This window comes from Rhipicephalus microplus, chromosome 1 (assembly GCF_043290135.1).
Source record: "Rhipicephalus microplus isolate Deutch F79 chromosome 1, USDA_Rmic, whole genome shotgun sequence".
NCBI lineage: Eukaryota > Metazoa > Arthropoda > Arachnida > Ixodida > Ixodidae > Rhipicephalus > Rhipicephalus microplus.
Window position 1 is genome coordinate 85904647 of NC_134700.1, and position 12005 is coordinate 85916651.

Genomic DNA, 12005 nt, shown 5'->3' on the forward strand with positions numbered 1-12005 from the left:
TGAAGCTGCTCATTGAGAAGAGAGTTATCATGGATTAAAGCAGCGTGTGATAAATTCTGGGGTGGAAGCTCTGTTGTGGATACTAATACATCTATTAAGAAGAATGGTAATGATGATAATGATAGACACAGTCGTTACCTGTTACAAGGCAATGCGCAAGTGGAGGAACTATCCGATAGAATATACCTCATTTAACGGTTAGGCACGAAGTTTTTTTTCGATACATTTGTTTCTCTAAACATACTAGAGCAATAACGGGCGACCGCAGGATAGATTATATATATATTGCGTGCAGCAACTGAACACTTGTCGATATGAATGCAACTTTTCTCTGTATTAGTTCAGCTTGTAGCATAAATAACAATACAAGAGGAAATTGTAAACTTAGCACAACTGAGGTTATCTCATTGGAGTATTCATCTGGGGAGGGGGGGGGGACACTCTGAATGGTAGGACTGCTATACCCTCGTTTATAGACTGCCCGGAGGCTTCGCGGTCCTGTTTCTTGTAGTTATAGGCTGTCCTGCAGCGCGGCTATTGCGTCGTACGTACGAGTAGAGCGAGCAGGGCAGAAGTTGCCGAGAAATAACGACAGATTCGTAAGGACTGAAGCATAGACAGGTGAATCTTGTTCCTGCGACGTGAGTTGCTTTCTGTGTTTTCCGTTTTTGAAGGGTATGAAAGAAGCGTCGACTGGTCAGACAGGCGGTAGAAATGCTCGGTGTTTAGTTTTTGGCTGAAAATCTACTTGCAATGTGTGCAAGTAGATGTGAAGAAGGCCGAGTAGATGTGTCGACAGACGTACAGAGAAGAGAATAAGTGGTTTGAAGCTTCTGTCAACTGACTTGTTCAGCTTTGTTTAGCTGCGGCTGCATGGGTCGTTTTGTTTGTCTCCTTTGTTTAATGTGTTCCGTAAGATTACGAAAGCTGAGGATGGTTTTGTTTGCTTCTCCGTCGTGGTTCGAAGTCTGGACCACCACTCGGAATACGAATCCTTGAGCTTGTCTGTGGGTGGCGTCGTTACCCAGGTTGCCTGTGTGCCTGGGACAAAAACAAGCTGCTGTTATGAAAAATTTATGATACAGGACGGGTAAAAAAAAGAAAAAAAAAGAAGGAAGTCCTGTACCCCACCCTATCCGACGTGTGTTGTCGTTTTTCTGTTTTCCCAACCCAACCTCTTCCCTCAAACAGAAACTTAACAACACATAATAAATACACTACAATACATAATAAATACACTACAACAACGGATCAACACTATATACAATATGTACAGCCCAGCAGTGGAGGCCGGCTGGGAAATTCTTGTAGAGCGTTTTTGCGCGTCATCCTCCAATTGCGCGCTGCCCCCGGAGCCAGGTTGTTAACCCTCACTACCGCGGTCTCATGGCGCAACGCTCAAGCCACTCGACCACCCCAGGGGGTACAAGTTGAACAACTTTTTGCACCTTATATGTTTGCGAGCTTGAAGCTGCTCATTGAGAAGAGAGTTATCATGGATTAAAGCAGCGTGTGATAAATTCTGGGGTGGAAGCTCTGTTGTGGATACTAATACATCTATTAAGAAGAATGGTAATGATGATAATGATAGACACAGTCGTTACCTGTTACAAGGCAATGCGCAAGTGGAGGAACTATCCGATAGAATATACCTCATTTAACGGTTAGGCACGAAGTTTTTTTTCGATACATTTGTTTCTCTAAACATACTAGAGCAATAACGGGCGACCGCAGGATAGATTATATATATATTGCGTGCAGCAACTGAACACTTGTCGATATGAATGCAACTTTTCTCTGTATTAGTTCAGCTTGTAGCATAAATAACAATACAAGAGGAAATTGTAAACTTAGCACAACTGAGGTTATCTCATTGGAGTATTCATCTGGGGAGGGGGGGGGGGACACTCCGAATGGTAGGACTGCTATACCCTCGTTTATAGACTGCCCGGAGGCTTCGCGGTCCTGTTTCTTGTAGTTATAGGCTGTCCTGCAGCGCGGCTATTGCGTCGTACGTACGAGTAGAGCGAGCAGGGCAGAAGTTGCCGAGAAATAACGACAGATTCGTAAGGACTGAAGCATAGACAGGTGAATCTTGTTCCTGCGACGTGAGTTGCTTTCTGTGTTTTCCGTTTTTGAAGGGTATGAAAGAAGCGTCGACTGGTCAGACAGGCGGTAGAAATGCTCGGTGTTTAGTTTTTGGCTGAAAATCTACTTGCAATGTGTGCAAGTAGATGTGAAGAAGGCCGAGTAGATGTGTCGACAGACGTACAGAGAAGAGAATAAGTGGTTTGAAGCTTCTGTCAACTGACTTGTTCAGCTTTGTTTAGCTGCGGCTGCATGGGTCGTTTTGTTTGTCTCCTTTGTTTAATGTGTTCCGTAAGATTACGAAAGCTGAGGATGGTTTTGTTTGCTTCTCCGTCGTGGTTCGAAGTCTGGACCACCACTCGGAATACGAATCCTTGAGCTTCTCTGTGGGTGGCGTCGTTACCCAGGTTGCCTGTGTGCCTGGGACAAAAACAAGCTGCTGTTATGAAAAATTTATGATACAGGACGGGTAAAAAAAAGAAAAAAAAAAGAAGGAAGTCCTGTACCCCACCCTATCCGACGTGTGTTGTCGTTTTTCTGTTTTCCCAACCCAACCTCTTCCCTAAAACAGAAACTTAACAACACATAATAAATACACTACAATACATAATAAATACACTACAACAACGGATCAACACTATATACAATATGTACAGCCCAGCAGTGGAGGCCGGCTGGGAAATTCTTGTAGAGCGTTTTTGCGCGTCATCCTCCAATTGCGCGCTGCCCCCGGAGCCAGGTTGTTAACCCTCACTACCGCGGTCTCATGGCGCAACGCTCAAGCCACTCGACCACCCCAGGGGGTACAAGTTGAACAACTTTTTGCACCTTATATGTTTGCGAGCTTGAAGCTGCTCATTGAGAAGAGAGTTATCATGGATTAAAGCAGCGTGTGATAAATTCTGGGGTGGAAGCTCTGTTGTGGATACTAATACATCTATTAAGAAGAATGGTAATGATGATAATGATAGACACAGTCGTTACCTGTTACAAGGCAATGCGCAAGTGGAGGAACTATCCGATAGAATATACCTCATTTAACGGTTAGGCACGAAGTTTTTTTTCGATACATTTGTTTCTCTAAACATACTAGAGCAATAACGGGCGACCGCAGGATAGATTATATATATATTGCGTGCAGCAACTGAACACTTGTCGATATGAATGCAACTTTTCTCTGTATTAGTTCAGCTTGTAGCATAAATAACAATACAAGAGGAAATTGTAAACTTAGCACAACTGAGGTTATCTCATTGGAGTATTCATCTGGGGAGGGGGGGGGGACACTCCGAATGGTAGGACTGCTATACCCTCGTTTATAGACTGCCCGGAGGCTTCGCGGTCCTGTTTCTTGTAGTTATAGGCTGTCCTGCAGCGCGGCTATTGCGTCGTACGTACGAGTAGAGCGAGCAGGGCAGAAGTTGCCGAGAAATAACGACAGATTCGTAAGGAATGAAGCATAGACAGGTGAATCTTGTTCCTGCGACGTGAGTTGCTTTCTGTGTTTTCCGTTTTTGAAGGGTATGAAAGAAGCGTCGACTGGTCAGACAGGCGGTAGAAATGCTCGGTGTTTAGTTTTTGGCTGAAAATCTACTTGCAATGTGTGCAAGTAGATGTGAAGAAGGCCGAGTAGATGTGTCGACAGACGTACAGAGAAGAGAATAAGTGGTTTGAAGCTTCTGTCAACTGACTTGTTCAGCTTTGTTTAGCTGCGGCTGCATGGGTCGTTTTGTTTGTCTCCTTTGTTTAATGTGTTCCGTAAGATTACGAAAGCTGAGGATGGTTTTGTTTGCTTCTCCGTCGTGGTTCGAAGTCTGGACCACCACTCGGAATACGAATCCTTGAGCTTGTCTGTGGGTGGCGTCGTTACCCAGGTTGCCTGTGTGCCTGGGACAAAAACAAGCTGCTGTTATGAAAAATTTATGATACAGGACGGGTAAAAAAAAGAAAAAAAAAGAAGGAAGTCCTGTACCCCACCCTATCCGACGTGTGTTGTCGTTTTTCTGTTTTCCCAACCCAACCTCTTCCCTCAAACAGAAACTTAACAACACATAATAAATACACTACAATACATAATAAATACACTACAACAACGGATCAACACTATATACAATATGTACAGCCCAGCAGTGGAGGCCGGCTGGGAAATTCTTGTAGAGCGTTTTTGCGCGTCATCCTCCAATTGCGCGCTGCCCCCGGAGCCAGGTTGTTAACCCTCACTACCGCGGTCTCATGGCGCAACGCTCAAGCCACTCGACCACCCCAGGGGGTACAAGTTGAACAACTTTTTGCACCTTATATGTTTGCGAGCTTGAAGCTGCTCATTGAGAAGAGAGTTATCATGGATTAAAGCAGCGTGTGATAAATTCTGGGGTGGAAGCTCTGTTGTGGATACTAATACATCTATTAAGAAGAATGGTAATGATGATAATGATAGACACAGTCGTTACCTGTTACAAGGCAATGCGCAAGTGGAGGAACTATCCGATAGAATATACCTCATTTAACGGTTAGGCACGAAGTTTTTTTTCGATACATTTGTTTCTCTAAACATACTAGAGCAATAACGGGCGACCGCAGGATAGATTATATATATATTGCGTGCAGCAACTGAACACTTGTCGATATGAATGCAACTTTTCTCTGTATTAGTTCAGCTTGTAGCATAAATAACAATACAAGAGGAAATTGTAAACTTAGCACAACTGAGGTTATCTCATTGGAGTATTCATCTGGGGAGGGGGGGGGGGGACACTCCGAATAGTAGGACTGCTATACCCTCGTTTATAGACTGCCCGGAGGCTTCGCGGTCCTGTTTCTTGTAGTTATAGGCTGTCCTGCAGCGCGGCTATTGCGTCGTACGTACAAGTAGAGCGAGCAGGGCAGAAGTTGCCGAGAAATAACGACAGATTCGTAAGGACTGAAGCATAGACAGGTGAATCTTGTTCCTGCGACGTGAGTTGCTTTCTGTGTTTTCCGTTTTTGAAGAGTATGAAAGAAGCGTCGACTGGTCAGACAGGCGGTAGAAATGCTCGGTGTTTAGTTTTTGGCTGAAAATCTACTTGCAATGTGTGCAAGTAGATGTGAAGAAGGCCGAGTAGATGTGTCGACAGACGTACAGAGAAGAGAATAAGTGGTTTGAAGCTTCTGTCAACTGACTTGTTCAGCTTTGTTTAGCTGCGGCTGCATGGGTCGTTTTGTTTGTCTCCTTTGTTTAATGTGTTCCGTAAGATTACGAAAGCTGAGGATGGTTTTGTTTGCTTCTCCGTCGTGGTTCGAAGTCTGGACCACCACTCGGAATACGAATCCCTGAGCTTGTCTGTGGGTGGCGTCGTTACCCAGGTTGCCTGTGTGCCTGGGACAAAAACAAGCTGCTGTTATGAAAAATTTATGATACAGGACGGGTAAAAAAAAGAAAAAAAAAGAAGGAAGTCCTGTACCCCACCCTATCCGACGTGTGTTGTCGTTTTTCTGTTTTCCCAACCCAACCTCTTCCCTCAAACAGAAACTTAACAACACATAATAAGTACACTACAATACATAATAAATACACTACAACAACGGATCAACACTATATACAATATGTACAGCCCAGCAGTGGAGGCCGGCTGGGAAATTCTTGTAGAGCGTTTTTGCGCGTCATCCTCCCATTGCGCGCTGCCCCCGGAGCCAGGTTGTTAACCCTCACTACCGCGGTCTCATGGCGCAACGCTCAAGCCACTCGACCACCCCAGGGGGTACAAGTTGAACAACTTTTTGCACCTTATATGTTTGCGAGCTTGAAGCTGCTCATTGAGAAGAGAGTTATCATGGATTAAAGCAGCGTGTGATAAATTCTGGGGTGGAAGCTCTGTTGTGGATACTAATACATCTATTAAGAAGAATGGTAATGATGATAATGATAGACACAGTCGTTACCTGTTACAAGGCAATGCGCAAGTGGAGGAACTATCCGATAGAATATACCTCATTTAACGGTTAGGCACGAAGTTTTTTTTCGATACATTTGTTTCTCTAAACATACTAGAGCAATAACGGGCGACCGCAGGATAGATTATATATATATTGCGTGCAGCAACTGAACACTTGTCGATATGAATGCAACTTTTCTCTGTATTAGTTCAGCTTGTAGCATAAATAACAATACAAGAAGAAATTGTAAACTTAGCACAACTGAGGTTATCTCATTGGAGTATTCATCTGGGGAGGGGGGGGGGACACTCCGAATGGTAGGACTGCTATACCCTCGTTTATAGACTGCCCGGAGGCTTCGCGGTCCTGTTTCTTGTAGTTATAGGCTGTCCTGCAGCGCGGCTATTGCGTCGTACGTACGAGTAGAGCGAGCAGGGCAGAAGTTGCCGAGAAATAACGACAGATTCGTAAGGACTGAAGCATAGACAGGTGAATCTTGTTCCTGCGACGTGAGTTGCTTTCTGTGTTTTCCGTTTTTGAAGGGTATGAAAGAAGCGTCGACTGGTCAGACAGGCGGTAGAAATGCTCGGTGTTTAGTTTTTGGCTGAAAATCTACTTGCAATGTGTGCAAGTAGATGTGAAGAAGGCCGAGTAGATGTGTCGACAGACGTACAGAGAAGAGAATAAGTGGTTTGAAGCTTCTGTCAACTGACTTGTTCAGCTTTGTTTAGCTGCGGCTGCATGGGTCGTTTTGTTTGTCTCCTTTGTTTAATGTGTTCCGTAAGATTACGAAAGCTGAGGATGGTTTTGTTTGCTTCTCCGTCGTGGTTCGAAGTCTGGACCACCACTCGGAATACGAATCCTTGAGCTTGTCTGTGGGTGGCGTCGTTACCCAGGTTGCCTGTGTGCCTGGGACAAAAACAAGCTGCTGTTATGAAAAATTTATGATACAGGACGGGTAAAAAAAAGAAAAAAAAAGAAGGAAGTCCTGTACCCCAACCTATCCGACGTGTGTTGTCGTTTTTCTGTTTTCCCAACCCAACCTCTTCCCTCAAACAGAAACTTAACAACACATAATAAATACACTACAATACATAATAAATACACTACAACAACGGATCAACACTATATACAATATGTACAGCCCAGCAGTGGAGGCCGGCTGGGAAATTCTTGTAGAGCGTTTTTGCGCGTCATCCTCCAATTGCGCGCTGCCCCCGGAGCCAGGTTGTTAACCCTCACTACCGCGGTCTCATGGCGCAACGCTCAAGCCACTCGACCACCCCAGGGGGTACAAGTTGAACAACTTTTTGCACCTTATATGTTTGCGAGCTTGAAGCTGCTCATTGAGAAGAGAGTTATCATGGATTAAAGCAGCGTGTGATAAATTCTGGGGTGGAAGCTCTGTTGTGGATACTAATACATCTATTAAGAAGAATGGTAATGATGATAATGATAGACACAGTCGTTACCTGTTACAAGGCAATGCGCAAGTGGAGGAACTATCCGATAGAATATACCTCATTTAACGGTTAGGCACGAAGTTTTTTTTCGATACATTTGTTTCTCTAAACATACTAGAGCAATAACGGGCGACCGCAGGATAGATTATATATATATTGCGTGCAGCAACTGAACACTTGTCGATATGAATGCAACTTTTCTCTGTATTAGTTCAGCTTGTAGCATAAATAACAATACAAGAGGAAATTGTAAACTTAGCACAACTGAGGTTATCTCATTGGAGTATTCATCTGGGGAGGGGGGGGGGGGACACTCCGAATGGTAGGACTGCTATACCCTCGTTTATAGACTGCCCGGAGGCTTCGCGGTCCTGTTTCTTGTAGTTATAGGCTGTCCTGCAGCGCGGCTATTGCGTCGTACGTACGAGTAGAGCGAGCAGGGCAGAAGTTGCCGAGAAATAACGACAGATTCGTAAGGACTGAAGCATAGACAGGTGAATCTTGTTCCTGCGACGTGAGTTGCTTTCTGTGTTTTCCGTTTTTGAAGGGTATGAAAGAAGCGTCGACTGGTCAGACAGGCGGTAGAAATGCTGGGTGTTTAGTTTTCGGCTGAAAATCTACTTGCAATGTGTGCAAGTAGATGTGAAGAAGGCCGAGTAGATGTGTCGACAGACGTACAGAGAAGAGAATAAGTGGTTTGAAGCTTCTGTCAACTGACTTGTTCAGCTTTGTTTAGCTGCGGCTGCAAGGGTCGTTTTGTTTGTCTCCTTTGTTTAATGTGTTCCGTAAGATTACGAAAGCTGAGGATGGTTTTGTTTGCTTCTCCGTCGTGGTTCGAAGTCTGGACCACCACTCGGAATACGAATCCTTGAGCTTGTCTGTGGGTGGCGTCGTTACCCAGGTTGCCTGTGTGCCTGGGACAAAAACAAGCTGCTGTTATAAAAAATTTATGATACAGGACGGGTAAAAAAAAGAAAAAAAAAGAAGGAAGTCCTGTACCCCACCCTATCCGACGTGTGTTGTCGTTTTTCTGTTTTCCCAACCCAACCTCTTCCCTCAAACAGAAACTTAACAACACATAATAAATACACTACAATACATAATAAATACACTACAACAACGGATCAACACTATATACAATATGTACAGCCCAGCAGTGGAGGCCGGCTGGGAAATTCTTGTAGAGCGTTTTTGCGCGTCATCCTCCAATTGCGCGCTGCCCCCGGAGCCAGGTTGTTAACCCTCACTACCGCGGTCTCATGGCGCAACGCTCAAGCCACTCGACCACCCCAGGGGGTACAAGTTGAACAACTTTTTGCACCTTATATGTTTGCGAGCTTGAAGCTGCTCATTGAGAAGAGAGTTATCATGGATTAAAGCAGCGTGTGATAAATTCTGGGGTGGAAGCTCTGTTGTGGATACTAATACATCTATTAAGAAGAATGGTAATGATGATAATGATAGACACAGTCGTTACCTGTTACAAGGCAATGCGCAAGTGGAGGAACTATCCGATAGAATATACCTCATTTAACGGTTAGGCACGAAGTTTTTTTTCGATACATTTGTTTCTCTAAACATACTAGAGCAATAACGGGCGACCGCAGGATAGATTATATATATATTGCGTGCAGCAACTGAACACTTGTCGATATGAATGCAACTTTTCTCTGTATTAGTTCAGCTTGTAGCATAAATAACAATACAAGAGGAAATTGTAAACTTAGCACAACTGAGGTTATCTCATTGGAGTATTCATCTGGGGAGGGGGGGGGGGGACACTCCGAATGGTAGGACTGCTATACCCTCGTTTATAGACTGCCCGGAGGCTTCGCGGTCCTGTTTCTTGTAGTTATAGGCTGTCCTGCAGCGCGGCTATTGCGTCGTACGTACGAGTAGAGCGAGCAGGGCAGAAGTTGCCGAGAAATAACGACAGATTCGTAAGGACTGAAGCATAGACAGGTGAATCTTGTTCCTGCGACGTGAGTTGCTTTCTGTGTTTTCCGTTTTTGAAGGGTATGAAAGAAGCGTCGACTGGTCAGACAGGCGGTAGAAATGCTCGGTGTTTAGTTTTTGGCTGAAAATCTACTTGCAATGTGTGCAAGTAGATGTGAAGAAGGCCGAGTAGATGTGTCGACAGACGTACAGAGAAGAGAATAAGTGGTTTGAAGCTTCTGTCAACTGACTTGTTCAGCTTTGTTTAGCTGCGGCTGCATGGGTCGTTTTGTTTGTCTCCTTTGTTTAATGTGTTCCGTAAGATTACGAAAGCTGAGGATGGTTTTGTTTGCTTCTCCGTCGTGGTTCGAAGTCTGGACCACCACTCGGAATACGAATCCTTGAGCTTGTCTGTGGGTGGCGTCGTTACCCAGGTTGCCTGTGTGCCTGGGACAAAAACAAGCTGCTGTTATGAAAAATTTATGATACAGGACGGGTAAAAAAAAGAAAAAAAAAGAAGGAAGTCCTGTACCCCACCCTATCCGACGTGTGTTGTCGTTTTTCTGTTTTCGCAACCCAACCTCTTCCCTCAAACAGAAACTTAACAACACATAATAAATACACTACAATACATAATAAATACACTACAACAACGGATCAACACTATATACAATATGTACAGCCCAGCAGTGGAGGCCGGCTGGGAAATTCTTGTAGAGCGTTTTTGCGCGTCATCCTCCAATTGCGCGCTGCCCCCGGAGCCAGGTTGTTAACCCTCACTACCGCGGTCTCATGGCGCAACGCTCAAGCCACTCGACCACCCCAGGGGGTACAAGTTGAACAACTTTTTGCACCTTATATGTTTGCGAGCTTGAAGCTGCTCATTGAGAAGAGAGTTATCATGGATTAAAGCAGCGTGTGATAAATTCTGGGGTGGAAGCTCTGTTGTGGATACTAATACATCTATTAAGAAGAATGGTAATGATGATAATGATAGACACAGTCGTTACCTGTTACAAGGCAATGCGCAAGTGGAGGAACTATCCGATAGAATATACCTCATTTAACGGTTAGGCACGAAGTTTTTTTTCGATACATTTGTTTCTCTAAACATACTAGAGCAATAACGGGCGACCGCAGGATAGATTATATATATATTGCGTGCAGCAACTGAACACTTGTCGATATGAATGCAACTTTTCTCTGTATTAGTTCAGCTTGTAGCATAAATAACAATACAAGAGGAAATTGTAAACTTAGCACAACTGAGGTTATCTCATTGGAGTATTCATCTGGGGAGGGGGGGGGGGGACACTCCGAATGGTAGGACTGCTATACCCTCGTTTATAGACTGCCCGGAGGCTTCGCGGTCCTGTTTCTTGTAGTTATAGACTGTCCTGCAGCGCGGCTATTGCGTCGTACGTACGAGTAGAGCGAGCAGGGCAGAAGTTGCCGAGAAATAACGACAGATTCGTAAGGACTGAAGCATAGACAGGTGAATCTTGTTCCTGCGACGTGAGTTGCTTTCTGTGTTTTCCGTTTTTGAAGGGTATGAAAGAAGCGTCGACTGGTCAGACAGGCGGTAGAAATGCTCGGTGTTTAGTTTTTGGCTGAAAATCTACTTGCAATGTGTGCAAGTAGATGTGAAGAAGGCCTAGTAGATGTGTCGACAGACGTACAGAGAAGAGAATAAGGGGTTTGAAGCTTCTGTCAACTGACTTGTTCAGCTTTGTTTAGCTGCGGCTGCATGGGTCGTTTTGTTTGTCTCCTTTGTTTAATGTGTTCCGTAAGATTACGAAAGCTGAGGATGGTTTTGTTTGCTTCTCCGTCGTGGTTCGAAGTCTGGACCACCACTCGGAATACGAATCCTTGAGCTTGTCTGTGGGTGGCGTCGTTACCCAGGTTGCCTGTGTGCCTGGGACAAAAACAAGCTGCTGTTATGAAAAATTTATGATACAGGACGGGTAAAAAAAAGAAAAAAAAAGAAGGAAGTCCTGTACCCCACCCTATCCGACGTGTGTTGTCGTTTTTCTGTTTTCCCAACCCAACCTCTTCCCTCAAACAGAAACTTAACAACACATAATAAATACACTACAATACATAATAAATACACTACAACAACGGATCAACACTATATACAATATGTACAGCCCAGCAGTGGAGGCCGGCTGGGAAATTCTTGTAGAGCGTTTTTGCGCGTCATCCTCCAATTGCGCGCTGCCCCCGGAGCCAGGTTGTTAACCCTCACTACCGCGGTCTCATGGCGCAACGCTCAAGCCACTCGACCACCCCAGGGGGTACAAGTTGAACAACTTTTTGCACCTTATATGTTTGCGAGCTTGAAGCTGCTCATTGAGAAGAGAGTTATCATGGATTAAAGCAGCGTGTGATAAATTCTGGGGTGGAAGCTCTGTTGTGGATACTAATACATCTATTAAGAAGAATGGTAATGATGATAATGATAGACACAGTCGTTACCTGTTACAAGGCAATGCGCAAGTGGAGGAACTATCCGATAGAATATACCTCATTTAACGGTTAGGCACGAAGTTTTTTTTCGATACATTTGTTTCTCTAAACATACTAGAGCAATAACGGGCGACCGCA